Consider the following 16,986-nt stretch of genomic DNA (forward strand, 5'->3'; position numbering starts at 1 on the left):
TTTATAGCTGAAAGAGGCTTCCTGGCTTTAGGAGAAAGACTGTATGTAATTTCCAGAGGCAACACAGTCAGGTTACCCAACCTCCGTGCCTGAGTTTCTTCATCTGTAAGACGGGGCTTCCCTCTTCCTCTGGTGGGTCAAGGATGGTAGGAGATACTGTGATGTCTGTGACTGGCCCCAAGGAGGTCCTCTCTTCCCCACACGGAGGATGAGGAAAGCTTATTCAGCCAAAAGCCTCCCTCCCCCTACCTAAATGGGGTCTGAGCATCGTGACTCACTGAGCTGCAAAACGAACATCAAATATCTACGGGTCTTTTACGACAAAGTGCGAAATAATTTTTTCAGGATTACAGAAGTTCTGAGATGAGACCCAGAGACAATTTTGATCTGAGGAGAGGAAGGACTGGGAAGCCATGAGAAAATAACGTACTACATTCTGATGGGAAGTGGAGAAAATTTTGAAACTCATATATTGTTTCAGGTGTCTTTAACTCACCTAAACTGCTAAAAGGTGGTGAGCGTAAACAAGTATTCCACAGAGTCTGCTGTGTTCTCAGAACTAGTCCATTTGGTATTTTTAAAGACAAGACCTATAAACACTTGAAAAATGTTCTCTATTTTCTACTGGTTTAGGGGTAAAAAAAATTTCTTTGAAAAGAAAAAATGTATTTTTTAAAATTCCCCCGAATTTTCTTTGAGGTCATCTTTCTCAAGTATGAGAAATGAATGGAAAAGGAGAGTGGGCCCAGTTGGGGGTCCCTCAGTAAGGGTTTGGGGACAACCAAGACCCCATATGAGATAAGCGTACACGATCTCACTCCTTTTCTCGAGAACCCTTGGTTCATAACATTAGTATGAAGCAAATGTGGAGAGAAGAATGTTGGGGACTGGTTACATCAGCCAGTTACTATCTTTTCATTTTGACAAACTTATGAACAAACCCATCAAGACAGGGCACCTCTTTGTAATGTACAAAAAATATTGAATCACTATGTTGTATGCCTGAAACTAATATAATATTGTAAGTCAATTTTACTTCAATTAATAAAAAAAGACAGGGCTCCTCACTCAAGTCCCATCACCCCCAGCGGTCACCTCTCCCTGTTCAAACTTCTGCCGGTTAATCCACGACACCAGTAATCTGCAGGGCACTTGGCTGTTTTTTGTTTGTTTTTAATTTATAAAAGATTTCAAATATTAACATATTTTCTAGTCAACAGAATAGTATAATAAAATCACAAATATTACCCAGAAACAATAATTACCAACTCATGGCCATTTTGTTTCATCCAAAGCCCTGCCACAGAACTCTTTTGAAGCAAATCCCAGACCTATTGTTTTGTATATAATTCAGTGTGTGTCTCTGAAAGAGAAGGACTGGGATAAAAATAAAACCGCAATGCCATGACCACATCTAAAACATTAATAATAATTCCTTAACATAATTAAATATCCATTCAGCGATCAAGTTTCCCCAACTAGCTCATAAAATTTTTGAACAGCTGGTGTTTGTTCAAATCAGAATCGAAACATGTCTAAGTAGTGTTACAATGGATTCATATGTCTTTTAAGTTTCTTTTAAATCATAAGTTTCTCCTCTTTTTTCTCCCTTTGATTTTTATGTTTTGAAGAAATCAGATCTTTTGTCTGCCGGGTTTTCCATAGACTGGAATGTGGTGAGTGTTTTTTGTGTTTTTAGCGTCACTATAAACTCGTGGATTTAAAATACATCTGATATGCTTTAATCTACTACAGTCTTTATTTGTATTAATGCTCACATCATCCCATCTTTGTCAGCGAGAATCTCTTCAACTCAGAGCCTAAGTCCTGAGGACATGATCTTAATAGTTTATATTGTTTTTTTGTTTGTTGGTTGGGTTGGTTGATTGGTTTGCTTTCTGGTAGGATGGGACTCAGCCTCATCTTATCCCAGACATGGAATCAGCCATTCTCCGGAGAAGCCTAGGTCCTTCAGTGAGGAATGGTATTTGGAGATAAGAACTTGAGCGCCTTACTGCTTCCAAAGTTCCTTGGACACGTTACCTCACGTGTACACATATATACCCGCTACCCACCTCTGGGGGCCACCATGTTCCCTTTTCAAAGTGCATTCAGACCCTATTCAGAAACCAGGTCCTCAACTACTCAGAGATGAACCTTTTTGTCTGGTTACCTAAGGAGGACAGGTTAGAAAAATACCACCTTAGCAACAGAGAGAGAAACTGAAACCAAAGAAAGATCATGAGTCCCTTCCTTTTCCACTGGAACTGAAAGGAAATAGTTAAGTTCTGTTATCAGAACTTAGATGGAAAAAGGAATCTTTCTAGATAGAGAACTTAATTTTATTTTTTTTTAACTAGGTAAAGACCTTCCTGTATGAGTAAAAGAAAAATGCTTCCAGAAAAAGGCTGATCAAGGAGGTCCCTTGGGCATGGAATAATAAAGGTGACTCACTGCCTTGCATGGACAGGTCCCTGCTGTTAATTTGTTTGTCAAAGCTGTGGAAGAATGAGGGGGTGGGGGGGAACGGTCACTCCGTGGAGTCTGAGCACTGGAAGTCCGTCCCAAAGACAATAAAAGTCACTTGTCTGGCTAATTAGGAACAGTATTTCTGCCCTCACTAAAGGAAAATACCCTATAACCCTCACAGTATGTCTGGAACAGAGAAAAAAAATGAAAAAATGGAAGGGCACGCTTCACAGTAATTTTGATAATTTAGAGCAAACTTATTCAGATGGCAAAATGTTTCCCAGCCCCTCAGCAGCAGCAGCAGGTTCCTGTAAAACCTGAACCTATTATCGGCGGTGGGGTCTGGGGGGAGTGTAATGGGGACTCCTCCAAATCAACCATAAAAAGTCTCACAACAGACACTTCACAAAAGAATGTAAATAACCAAAAAGCACCAGGGAGATGCAAATAAAAATCATAATGAGATGCCCACCAGAAGAGCTAAAATAAAAACCACTGGCAACACCAAATGATGACGCCATTGATGATGATACGGAACAACAGCAATGCTCGTACACAGCTGCTGGGAGTGTAAAATGGCATAACCACTTTGCAGAAGCGTCTGGCGGTTTCTTAAAAGTTAAACGCACGTTTACCCTACAACCCGGCAATTCCATTCCTAGATATCTACTGAGAGAAATTGAAAACATGTCCACAAAGAGCCTTTATCAGACTGTTCACAGCAACCTTATCAAGACAGCCCTCAATCAGAAACAGCCCAGGTATCCATCAAGAGCAGAATGTATTAACAAATTGTGGTTTTTTCATTCAATGGACCACTGTTGTACAATAAAAAGAAGAGTGAACCACTGACAAATGCAATAATGTGGAGAAACTGCAAACACATCATGTTAAGTAAAAGAGACTAGACCCAAAAAAAAGAGTATACACTACACGATTTAATTTATACAAAGTCCAAATATAGGCAAAATGGATCTATGATGATAGAAATGAGAGACACTGGTTTCGGGGGAGGGAGGATTAATAAAAAGGCCTGAAGGGAACTTTCTGGAGGAATGGATATGATCTATACCTTCTTTCTGGATGGTAGTTACATGGGTGTATGTACAGCAGTGGTTCTCAACCACGGGTGGTTTTGCTACCCAGGGGACATGTGGCAATGCCTGCAGACACTTTTGATTGTCACCCCCCAGGAGGGGATGCTACTGGCATTTAGTGACTAGAGGTCACGGATTAACAGACAGCTCCCTACAAGAAAGAATTATCTATTCCAAAATATCAACTGTGCCAAGGCTGAGAAACCTAGTGTATATACAGTTGTCAAAACTCATCAAACTGAACAACTAAAATCTGAACATCCTATTGAATGTTAATTATTAGCAAAAGAAAGAAACAAAAAAGAGGGGCTTCCCTGGTGGCGCAGTGGCTGAGAGTCCGCCTGCCGATGCAGGGGACACGGGTTCGTGCCCCGGTCCAGGAAGATCCCACATGCCGCAGAGCGGCTGGGCCCGTGAGCCATGGCCGCTGAGCCTGCGCGTCCGGAGCCTGTGCTCCGCAACGGGAGGGGCCACAACAGTGAGAGGCCCACGGACCGCCAAAAAAAAAAAAAAAAAAAAAAAAGAAACAAAAAAGAGCTCAATAACCTCTCTCCTCACCCCAAAATATAGGTGAAGGACGAGACTGGGGGAAAAAAAATTTCACATTTCAATTCTGTGAGTTCAACTGCTCAAAAAACACATTTCAACATCCAAATCATGCTCAGTTAATGTTGATTGAAAGTTTAAAATCTTGGGCAAACTTCCAGTTCCGCATGTAAGGAGCTTGGAAGTTGCCATTCCATCCTAACAAGTAAAAAGCTGAACAGACTGAAGAATCAACAGCTCTTGGATCCGTAAGGGAGAGGAGGACACAGGGCAAACCGAGACTGGAGAGACAGGACAAGGCGGGGATTCAAGGCTTACTGGAGGAGAGGTTTACTAGAGGGAGCCACAGCCAAGGTAGGAAACCTGGGCTGTAATTGACAAACCGCTGGAGGCTCAGTGTGCACCGGTCTGAGAGTGAAAAACTGCAAGGGGATCCAGTTATGATGGGTCCCACAGTTGTGTGAGATTTACCTCCAGAGGCTCGACCCAGGTTCTCACAGTAAATACGGGAGAAGAATCCCCTTGAGCTTCCAGAGAGGGGAGGGGAAAAGGAACCATTTTGAAATATGCCAGAGTCCTCTGCTCTTAACAAGGTTTGCCCTCGGGGGGCGGGGGGGTGGGGGACAACTAGTTAACCAGAATCTAACCGGCTGGGCGTTATTAGAGCCTAACTGACCTGGGGAAAGGGAAATGACCGACTCCAGCCCAATCTGGCCGTCCCGTACCACAGAAGGGGGGAGAAAAAAAATTAAAACTTGATATAAAAACGTCCAAAAAAATTATACCGGGGGAAAGATGGACGGAGTATGGGCAGTCCTCTCCACAACTCTCCCTTCAAACACACCCTTCCTATCTCCCCTCTCCCACTGGTAAAACTCACACCGTGGGCTACTCCACTTAAAACTTCCTGAAGGAATTACGTTTGGGCCTCAGGGAAATGTTGATATGGTTTTGCACAGACAGCCCTGGGTGATAAAAACAGTGGGGGTCAGGGAGCCCGCCTGGCCCCCTTCAGCCTCAGCATCTAATCACCCAACCCAGACTCCACGCTCTTCCCGCCCATGCTTCTGAGCTCACGAACGTCACGGGACGCAGCCGCAGGGCGAGCCAGGCGTGGGGCTGGGTGAGGGCTTCCCGCCATCGCACAGGTCACAGTAACAAGCTGGCAGCTGATTTCCACGGTTCTCCCTGAATCTCAGGAAATTGCTGGTACAAAGTAAAAAGTTGTGCTTAAGTGGAAAAAGAAATGGATCCGGAAGTGCTATGCCGTAAACTAGTTTATGGTACGGGTGCTGTTACCTCCGATGTTTGTAGAAAACAAGTAGCTCATGACTCAGGTTACTAAAGTTGAATTTCAAAAACATTTTTTCCCTCGGGGGGAGTCTGAACTGTATACAATTAGCCTTCGTGCCAGTGAGTTTCATTCCCTACTGCTTACAGTAGCACCCAGAATACATTTTACACTAAAGCCTGGAGGCAGCCCTGAGTCGGCTGTGCCATTACCTGTACACCTAAGCCAATCAAGAGACAGATTACTCAGAAATGCCTCTGGTGGAGATGCTGCAGAGCTCCTTCAACATTCTGGCCTTCTCCCAGACCAAGAACTTTTCCCTCAAGTTTGAATTAACTGACTTTTAACAGAAGCATGCACGTCTACTTCCCTTCCCTTTATGCAGGAGGAAGTAGCTGCTTCGACTTCTGGCCGGGCGAACGAGAACTCCCAAGTTGGAAAAACTGCCCTCAAGGACTGTATCCCTCACTCACTCTCAGAAGCCTGAAGTTCTGTGCTTGTCTCTAACCTTCGCATTGATTCTCCAGGAGGCGAGCTCTCTGAGCAATGAAGCCCATTAGCCAAATTCTTTTGGAAACCTGACAGCCTCACACTGAGCCCTGGTTCCTGTGGGCACATCTGCTGCCCAGCAGGGGAGTGAAATTGGATGTGTTTTAGACGCACATCTAAAGAGAGTTTTAGACGTGGTAGGTGGTGGACAAGAAAGGCACCTTTACACTTTGGCCACCATCTCTGACATATTCAAATACTCCAGCTTTACCACCATCCATTCAATACTTGAACTGCTGATTCCAGGGAGCTACTTCGTAGGGTGGGATTCACAAAAGAGGCCCCAGTGATTTTTAATTCCCAAACCTTGCATGCAACACAGCTCCATGGAATGTTCAACAGCCCTTGCCCATGCACAGGGACAAACTTGGTGTTTTCGTTTTCCCAGTAAAAACCATTTTTATCCACCCACCCTCCACCCCATAAAAGGCAAACCTGCAATGTGGGATAGTAATGTCTTATCTAAATTTCTGTCTATCCCTCCATGGGGTCTTGCACACAGGAGGCTTTCAATAAATATTTGTTGGCTGAAATGAATAAATGATTGAATTAATGAGTTACGTAACTAGATTCCAGGCTAAGTTCTTTTCTATGGAGGTGTCAAAAAAAAAATGTTTAATAGGATGGAGCTAAAAACAGAGTGGGAATTTTGATATTTTCAACTCTAACACTTCCACGCTACTGGGCAAAGCCTCACCCTGGCCCAAATGGGACTTGGCTTAGAAAACATTGCTTACAGCTTTGCCCAGCACTGCTTCACAGCCTCAAGGTTGAGACCGAGGGGCAGAGACCCTCATTGCCCTTCCCAGCTCTGTGAAGAGGTAACTATCAGAAGGTAGGGGCCTGGGGATTCCGTGGTGATTTTGTTTCCTACAAAAGTTGCTTGTTGGGGTAACGTAAGAATCTAAGAATTAGAATGGGGTGATAACCATTTTCATGATGAAAACACAAACTTAAAGACAACCTCAATCATCAAGTGATTTAAAATGTAAAAACTTAGTCGGGTGGTGACATTGACAAGGTGAAGATGTTCCAAGTGTGATTCTGAACATTGAGGCACCGTCTGGGTCTTAACAATGACCATGAGGCCCTACTGTATAGCACAGGGAACCCTTCTCCATACTCTGTAATGACCTATATGGGAAAAGAATCTAAAACAGAGTGGATATATGTATATGTATAACTGATTCACTTTGCTGTACAGAAGAAACTAATACAACATTGTAAATCAACTCTACTCCAATAAAATTATGACAGACAAACAAAAAACAATGATCGTGGCTCACCAAGTTTACATGGGTTTGCTTTCCATGCACATTTTGTGTCATCCTCGTCTAACTCAAAAGATCTAATCCCACAAGATCACCTATAATTAGTGATGATGCACTCTTAGAAGACAAATATAGACACCCGAGGTGATGCATCAGCGGTCTTAAAATAATTAATGCTTATCCGCACAAGGCCACCTACACCAAGGCACTTGGGAACAGTTCACCATAGCCATGTCATAGAAGGATGGCAAAATCATTTTTCTTACCTGCAGAAGTAGGTCACAGCAAGAGCCTTTGGCAAAGGAACCACAGTGGACACTGAATGGGTTTTGTGACACAATCTCTTCATTTTTCATCTCAATGCAAGACTTAATCGTTGGTTCACGGTACTCGCCAATCATCTCCCTCCATGGTAACAGGACCAGAATGAGGCTTGGAAGTGCAGTATTTGGGGACACAGCAAAAAGCCCCATTACCAGAATACTGCTCCTACGTTGAATAACCAGAGCTCAAGCATTTCAGGCAGCCACTGGGTTTTGTTGTTTTATTTCCAATATGAAAATAAAACCGATCATCATAAACCAGCACACCGATCCAGAGTCTGAGCTAGGCAGTACAGAAGCACAGAGGCTAAAGGTTACAGCATTTCACACAGAAACCTTTTAAACTCCGCATACGGCCCCCATGTGGGACATTTTATTTCTTTTGAGACTTCTATTTAAACTCGACCATTCAGACTTTCCAAAAACAACGTGAGTTATGTGCATTTCACTAGTGCTACTGCCTTCTAAATAATGAATGCCTTTCCCAGTGAGGATGAAGAAGGTAGAGAAAAGAGGTAGACAGTAGCAAGAAGGGGAACCATGACATTCGCAAGTACTGTGTGATCTCAGGAAAGCTCATCAGAGGGGCTGAAACGCACCTCATCTAAAGCTTTGTCCTGTCATCCCTCAGAAAGGCTCAACCTGCTTCCTGTACCAGCAGCTTCTCCCTGGCTAATGCTGTGTCTCCTGACCATCAGGCACTTGTGTTCAGACTAACTGACGGTGGACTTTCTTCCTGGGGCACGGACAAACTGTCTCTAGGACACCAGGCTTCTCTGCTAACTCTGTGGTCTTATCAACTTACCTTTTTTCTTTTTTTTTTTTAATTGAAGTATAGGTGATGTACAATATTATGAAAGTTGCAGGTGTACAATATACTCACAATTTTTAAAGGCTATATCCCATTTATAGTTATTATAAAATATTGGCTATATTCCCTGTGTTGTAAATATATCCGTGTAGCTTATTTTATACAGAATAGTTTGTACCTGTTAATCCCCTCCCCCTATATCGCCCCTCCCGCCACTGGTAACCACTAGTTTGTTCTCTTTATCTGTGAGTCTGCCTCGTTTTTGTTATATTCACCATGTTGTTGTATTTTTACCTGTCTTTAAAGGGATGTGCTCTGAAGTTCTGGTAAGGGCTAGAACCCATTCTTTGGCTCCAATTCAGAGTTACTCATTTCGTACAGTCTTTCCTCCCCGCCCCCCCCAAACGCACTAAAAAGCTTTCCTCTGTCATTTTTCTCCCCCTTACTTTCTTCTTGCTCAGAGCAATCCTATTTCATTTTTCACAGAAGATGATTTTCTGTGTTCGCTTTATCATTTTTACCCCCTCAGTGTCATTAATGACCTTCGAGCTATTAATAACCTTCAGTTATTCTATGGTTTTTCCTTCCACCTTCATCCTTATTTTGCCCCCATTTCAGAGCTGAAGGACAACTGTAGAACGAGTAAATTTTAAAGTTGTGTCACGGTTCCCCTAGGGACAGTCTCCTTCCTTGCGCTATTAAGTTGGAAAAAGGCTTTTTAGAAAAAGTCAAGGTTTTTGTCACAGAGCAGGTGCAATCATTACAATGTGAAATTAGTCCTTTTTCCAGTGAAAGTGGTGCAATACTTTACTTGTAACTGCACAAAGAGATTTAGGAAATGGAATATAAAAAAAACCTATCAAGAGCTTTAGCGGGTTACGTGCAAAGTTAGATGATACTTTGTTCCTGCAATATAGACAATAAAGCCATGCCTCTGTAGAATGCCAAAGTTTTGCTTTCTGGATTCACCAATGCAAAATCAGTTCATTTAAACTTTGGAGAATGACCTGCTTCTCATTCATGCACACATCCATGTCGTCTCTGTTCCCCATGTTCACTGGGCTCCTCCAAGGTGCCAGGCAGAGTGATGAATTTTTAAAAAGCAAAAGAACAAAAATAAATCTTTTTTATCCTGAAAAGCATGTCGACGGTTATCCTCTATTCTAGGCAAGTCGCTCACTTCAAAAATTATCTCATAAGTTGTATGTACTTGCAGAGAATGAGGTGGCACGGTAATAATAAACCTGCCTGCAGGCAGATTCACTGAGGCAGATGTGGTTTTACAGCACTCTGTAAAACCCATGACTGTTTCACTAGTTAATAACTGGCAGCCCAGTGGGCTTGGACCACAGTGGGAGAAAGGCAACCAGGCCTTGGAGTCTTGCTCTGTGGTTTGCTGCTTGTCTGGCTTTGACTTAGCCTCTCTGAGCCTCAGTTTCCTCCTGTGAAAAACAGGACCAACTGCACCAGTTTCCAAAGAGTGGTTCTTAGGATTGACTGAGATAAAATGCACAAGGCTTCTATTACTGTGCCTGTCGCAAAGTCGATGCTCCATACATTACAGTTTTAGCAGCATCATTATGACTGGAGTTTACAGCAGGGCAGACATGACAGCCCTCAATCAAGGCATTCTTTTTTTCTCAGAAGGAGAATGACAGGGCTAATTTCAAGGAGGCAGAGTAGACAGGTTGAAAATTAGGGTCTACCTCATCCTAGCCCTGCCCCACTTCTCTGAGTTGGGCACCTACGTACCCCAATTACTCATTATCTCCACGAATGCCCTTCTGCATCAGCATCCCAGTCACTGACCCCTCCCTTTCACCACGATCTTTTCCTCTATCTAGCCCAAACTTATTGAGAGATAGCTTAACTCAGGGAAGTAGCTGACCACTTTAAATGAGTCAAAGAAAAGGAAGAGGGGGCTTCCCTGGTGGTGCAGTGGTTGAGAGTCCGCCTGCCGACGCAGGGGACGCGGGTTCGTGCCCCAGTCCGGGAAGATCCCACATGCCGCGGAGCGGCCGGGCCCGTGAGCCATGGCCGCTGAGCCTGCGCGTCCGGAGCCTGTGCTCCGCAACGGGAGAGGCCACAACAGTGAGAGGCCCGCGTACAGCAGAAAAAAAAAAAAAGAAAAAAGAAAAAAAAAAAGGGAAGAAAATAAATCAATTTTCTTTTTGTTTGTGATGGAGATGACAGAAGAGGTACAGAAGGACACAGAGATAACTGGACTAAAAATAATAATAATAATAAGGGACTTAATGATCCAAACTTAACAACAGAAACTGATGCTTGCTTGCGGAGAGGCCTATCGATTTCATGTGTTCGCCTCAATTTGGCTCACAGAATTATAGAACACTAGAGCTGGAAGAGATCTCAAAAATCATTCAGTCAAACCCCATCCTTTTAGAGCTAAAGAAACTGAGGCCCAAAGAAGTCTTATAAGATGTGTTGAAGGCAACCCAGCTCATCGCTGCAGACCTACAACTAGACTAGGTTTCTTACAGTTTCATTCCAAACAGAATTTCAAATGATTTGGGTGTAGTGTGTTTAGGTGGTTGAGGTTATCATATTTTGTCTTGTTTGTTTGTTGCTATTGTCTTCACTTAGCATGAAAAAGATGCAGTCTGACTGGATAAGTCTGGACTGGTGGGATTTACTTTAAGTGCCCAGTGATGGTGGTGGAGTGGTCCGTGAATGCCCTGAAATTGCAGGCAGAATTATACGTGGATGGACATTTTTCTAGGAATAGGGTAAGAAGCTTTAACACGCTCTCAAAGGTGCCAGCGAGCAAAACAAAGTTAAGCGAGTGGACTGGGCAGAGAAGAGAGTGGTGAGCCCAGTGTTTCCACGCTCTGCAGGTAGGGTGCTTCCAGTGCGGACCTGGGGGGTGCGGGAGGGGTAGGGAGAAGCTGGCTGGCAGAGCAGACTCCGCCGTCCACCTTGGCGTCAAGCAGTGTGGCTTTACCTCCTACCTTCTTTCGAAATTCATGTTCTGCTCAGTTTGCTGAAAGAAAGCCTTCTGCTGCTGGGAGTAGGGAGACTGAAAACCACTGTTACAGCACGCCTATAAAATCTCAGCGAAGGTGTGAGTTCCTGTCCATAATAATTTACAGCATTCCGCCAAGAGCGCCCCTTCTCCTGACTGTCTCTGTTGCTGTTCTTTTACTCTCATGTTTAACAATCAAGATGATAGATACCTCTTGCCTTCTCAACATCTTCATGAGTTCCCGCCGGTGGCAAGAAAATAAGGGCCAGGCATTGCAAGTGGCTAGAAAAAAAGAGCCTGAGTCCACCTTTTCTCGTTCTGAGAGGATAATGGAAATTACTTTTTCTGTTTCTCTGGCATCTCACAGGCTGATCTGCGTCCCAAAGGCCTAGGTGCTGCTATAGATGCATCAGAATCCCTGAGGGATTGTCCACCTTTTTCTTTTTTTATCACCAGAGAAATGCTCTCCCCTCCATTTTTCTCAGACAATAAAGAGTTGAGGGCATATATTTACAACCAAGAAGTTTTAAGTTTTATAGCACGTTCATTAACTTGAATTATGGATGGGGAAAAATGAGAGCTAGTAAAAAGCAATAACGTTTAGAAAGCAATATATTTGGTCATTTTCACCCCAAATTAGAACTTCATGCCCCTAAGACACAAGTCTAGATAATGTTGTTTGTGTTGCATTAACCTTAAGCTATAATAGGGCAAGAGCAGATTACAGGAGATCACAACAAAACAGTTATAACATTAGCAGCAGCTAGCAGGAATATTGTGGCAAGCAATCACTCTTAAAGATTCAGTTATAAACACCAGGATCACGGTCTGGGCCTGTGTGAGTTTCTACGATATTCGAGTACAAATATACGACTTCAAAAATAAGTATCATACTGAAAACTGACCACCCGGAAGACGTTTTTATATTTGAGGTTTGATGTTTCTCTTCTTCTGGTTTTACCCCCTGACTTCATGTGTTGATGAAGGTTGGCAGAGCCTGGGGTTGGAGGGGTACTTAGCAATCAGCTGGTTCACTCTCTCTCTCCCATTCTCCCCAAGTCTAACCATTTCTACTACTCCATATGGCCCCTCCCCTAGAATTAGAATTTTGAAAGCTATTCTCTCATTGAATAGCTGGGCAGACACCCAGCAATGTTCCGGGCATTGTGAATTATATCATACAAGTATAAGATGATGTTCCTGTTTTCAAGGAATTTATCATCTCACTGGAAACCTTGGAAGTACATTTAAGCAGCTGTCATACTAAGTGACAGCAGCCAGAGCAGGAAGTGATGAAAACGCAGGAGTTAATCTTATTGTCTTCTGTGGGATCCTTTACAGTACCTAATATCAGGTTTATAACGTGGCTTGTTGAACCAGAGTGGTACAGACAACAGAGCACTGGGCTGGGAGATAAGGGGCCGCGTCTCCGAGAGTAACAGAAGTCGATGTGTAGAATTAGAAACAGAGGGAATAGTCCCAGGGATAAACGTAACAACCATTTATTCAGCATTTATTTTTTTCCAAGTACTTCTCATATACTCATTGACTTTCTAATTACAATACCCATAAAGTAATACTATTAATATATAGATGAAGAGACAGAGGCTAAGGGGGGTCCTATAGTCAGCATGTGGAGGGGTTGAACTTTCACAACACACCTGTCTGATTTCTAAGCCCATGCTTAAAAATGCATCTCGACTCCTAAGTCCTATCATTTCCGAGATTCCGTGTCTTAAATATGTAGTATTTGATATCTTATTTAATTATGAAATACAGCAAAGCTCATAAAGTATTCAGACATTACTGCAGAAATTTTACTGATATCTAAGCAGGTAATGATGTTCTAGTCCTCACATTAATATACCTTAAAGGCTTTTAATGTAGCATCCTTAAGATAACAACAAACCCTCCACAAATCCAAACTTTTTCTGCTGGTTATATGCATGACTGAACTGCTATGGTTACAAGGTTTTTAAAAGTCACTTTACAAATGAGAAAATGATGGCATCAGGTATTAAGAAACACACCTGAGTTTATGTGATGAAGAAGTTCAAAAGAAGACCGAAGCATCTTCCAGAACAGATTCCTAGTTTAGCTTAGCTGAAGGTCCACGGAAGCATAAGGTTGGGTGTAACAAGATATAAACCAGTGCACTGTCTTCTTTGCTGCTATGGATTCATTCGTGAAAGAATTATAAGACAGTTTTCACTCTCCTCGACTTCCCTCATGCATAGACAGAGCAGAGAGACCCTAGTGAGCATGACTCTGGACCTTCCTTACTCCCCCTTGAGGCTCACGCTTCCAGAGGCCAGGGGAGTGGGCAGCCCCACAAGGAGAAAGTAGAATTCTTAAGATGTAAGTCAGGGGAGGGGGTGGGTTAAGTTCCAAAATGGTGGCGACTCCTGCTCTTCATATAGTTCCTGGCTGTACAAGTGTCAGGATCTAGGAGGGCAGATGAATCTAAGGTCAAGGTCCTGAGTGGAGGTCCCAGAAGCAGCAGCACGGGTCTCAATGACTAGCCTGGCACAGAGGGAGTCAAAACCCCAGGGAAACCATTCTTCTGGATTTGGGCAGAGTGTCTTGCCAGGAATCTTTTCCCTTGATTTTCTTGGACTGATAAAGGTTGGTTACTTGTAAGGGAATCAATCGACTGATTACTTTAGGAGAGAGAAAACTTGCCTGAGAAGAACAAGCAGACACTGTAGTTTCAACGTCTATCCCCAAAATGGCAAACAGGAAGCAACGTCTCACACACAAAAGTTCACTATAAACATTCACTATCTGAGAAGAGAGTACTTCAAACATCACCATATGAAATTACTAAGAAAAGTCTCATTTTCCAAGTCTGATTCCTAACATTAAGGCTCCACTGCTAAAAAAACAAGTATATAAATTTTTTTAAAAAACATACTCACAGAGAGAACTACTATATATTAACACTATAACCAAATACCACACGGTTGGCTGGAGTCATGGGAGAGAAGTGTTCTGGGATGAATTATGGAACAAAGGGGATCCGCGTCTAGCAACTAATCTCTAAAGTCCTTCGCCAAAGTTTTCCCTTCTCATCCAGGCTGACAGATGCATTTTGGGGATATCCAGAAAACCCTTAGGAGGAATTCTAAGAGTAATTTTTCCCAGAGGAGGCAGAGTAGTTAAGAAGGCAAGGTGAATTGCCTGCAGTACTCCTTTGATAAGCTTCTCTGTTCAGCATGGTAACAGCGTGCTGGTCTGCAGCAACACAATTTAAGATATATTACACATTTTGCTGCCCTTGAAAACAGCAATGCACCAAGCCTAAAAAGATTTCATCAGGCACAATTTAACCTTTGCCTGATGATCCAAAGTCAATGTTATGAATTACCTATTAGTTCTGTGGCCTCAGGCAAGTCGCGGGAACCTCTAAGCATAGGTGATCCTCTTTACCATGTGAATGACAGTACTTCTCTCATAGAATGGTGATGGTGGATTAAATGAGATCAACCCTGTAAGGCACTTAGCACGGAGTCCTTTGCATTCTCAAAAGACTCAAAATGGTAGCTACTGCTACTTTTAACATATTTCCCTGCTTTGGGCTGTGATCTAGAAAATTAGGTTGACCTATGAGTGTAACTTCTCAAGAAGTTACTACATAGGGTTTACAACTTTAAAACATTTATTTGTCTTTTAGGAAAACAAAAGATCGAACTCCCATTTCTTCCAATATGGTAGACTTGATGTCGGAAGAAGCCCTCTCAATATAAAAGACTAACAATGCTGAATAAATATTTTTTAAATCTTTAAAGCCCACAGCTAAATTGTCAGGAGAATAATTGAACCCTCTGGTGGGAAAAGAATCCTGCACCTCTTGGTAAGCCAGGGCAGAAGAAAGAGTTTCCCAGAGGCCTCTGCCTATCCTTGAAGGTTTCGACTGGAGTGTGAGCTTTAACCTGTAGAATTTTGGGGGTCCTAGGACAAGCCTGGGGCCCGGAAAAATAGAAGGTTGGATCAGAGACGCCGGAGATTCCTGCCCCACCCCACAGTGAACAAATTGGGGGAAAATATCCACGTTCTAGAGGCAGACTGTGGGTGAGGCTACTTGCCTGCCTCGGCCTTGACGCAGAGTCTGGCATGGGGGGGTGGGGGAAAGGCACCCCTGAGAAATCTTGATCACAGGTCCACGCTACAGCGTTAGAATTCACCCTGTTTGGGATTAGAATTCACCCTGTTTACGGGGCCTCCCAAATAATCCTCTCTGCAGGAACATACTTTCCACCCGGGCCTCAAAGAACTCCCACAGATAAAGTTCCAAGGAGAGCGCGAGCTTGCCAGTACAGTTACCCAATACGTGAGCAGCTGAGCAGAAACAAGGTACAGAGCCAGACCCACAAAACTGTAGGGATTTTAATTATGGAAGAACATATAATAAGTACATTTAAAGAAATAAAAGAAGTACCAAAAGTATGCCTAGGGAACATGAGACTTTCAAAACTTCGGGAAGATCTGAAAAAGAAACAAACTATTTCTGGAAATGCAAAATATAAAAATTGACATCAGCAATTTAATGGATAAGGCAAAACATGAGATGGGACATCGCTGAAGAAAGATTAGTGATTAAGACTAAATAATAGGGCTTCCCTGGTGGCGCAGTGGTTACGAATCCACCTGCCAATACGGGGACACAGGTTCGAGCCCTGGTCTGGGAAGATCCCACATGCCACGGGGCAACTAAGAAGCCCGTGCGCCACAACTACTGAGCCTGTGCTCTAGAGCCCGTGAGCCACAACTACTGAGCCCACGTTCCTAGAGCCCGTGCTCCACAACAAGAGAAGCCACCTCAATGAGAAGCCCACGCACCCCAACGAAGAGTAGCCCCTGCTCGCTGCAACTCGAGAAAGCCCGCGCGCAGCAACGAAGACCAACGCAGCCGAAATTAATTAATTAAAAAAAACAACTAAATAATAGTTGTAGCAGGCATAAAAGGTATATTCTGAACAACTTTCACCAAAAGTCTGAAAATGTAGATGAAACAGACAAATCTCGAGAATATAAGTTACTGAAAGTGATTAAAGAAGAAATAGAAAGCCTGAATCATCCTAAACCTTTACTTCTGCTGAGTCAGCAGTTAAACATTTTTCTAACTTGGAAAATACCAGGTCCAGCTTTCCAAATGAGTTTTACCAAACAGGTAATTTCAATCTTATTATAAAGTCTTCCAGAAACAGAAAAAGAAGAAACTCTCTCTCCAAGTCGTTTTATGGGCCTATCAAAACCTTGACACAAAAACCCCACAAAGACAGTATAAACGAAGAAAAGTACAAGCCTATCTCAACTCTGAATGTAAATGCAGATCCTAAACAAAAGACGAGCAAACTACAGATCATGACCAAACTGAGAGTAACTCAAGAGTAAGTTTAACGTTTGAAAATTTCAGGTAATTCACCATATTAACAGAGGAGATGCAGAAAAAAATTGTGTGCAGCCGAAGCCTGGAGTCAAATGTAAAAACATAAATTAAGCTTTGTAATGTTCTTTGTAGGCTAATTACACCTTCCCTGCATACCTGGTAATTCACAGTAGGTAAAGCAGTGAAAAGAGGCTAATTTCTTTCTTAAGTAGAAACATGCATATGCAAAAACAGCATATAAAGAAAAGCCAGACCCG

At 42.9% G+C, this 16,986-nt stretch overlaps 1 protein-coding gene and 1 pseudogene across 1 annotated transcript in view; both read right to left on the reverse strand.

Annotated features, from left to right (window-relative positions):
- Positions 1-16,986, reverse strand: part of UBE3D (ubiquitin protein ligase E3D) — a 154,801-nt gene that overhangs the window by 13,121 nt on the left and 124,694 nt on the right. The window lies entirely within an intron of this gene.
- LOC112407942 (cytosol aminopeptidase-like) overlaps positions 1-16,986 on the reverse strand; it is a 37,752-nt pseudogene that overhangs the window by 6,874 nt on the left and 13,892 nt on the right.

This window comes from Neophocaena asiaeorientalis, unplaced genomic scaffold, assembly GCF_003031525.2.
Source record: "Neophocaena asiaeorientalis asiaeorientalis breed wild unplaced genomic scaffold, Neophocaena_asiaeorientalis_V1.1 scaffold253, whole genome shotgun sequence".
NCBI lineage: Eukaryota > Metazoa > Chordata > Mammalia > Artiodactyla > Phocoenidae > Neophocaena > Neophocaena asiaeorientalis.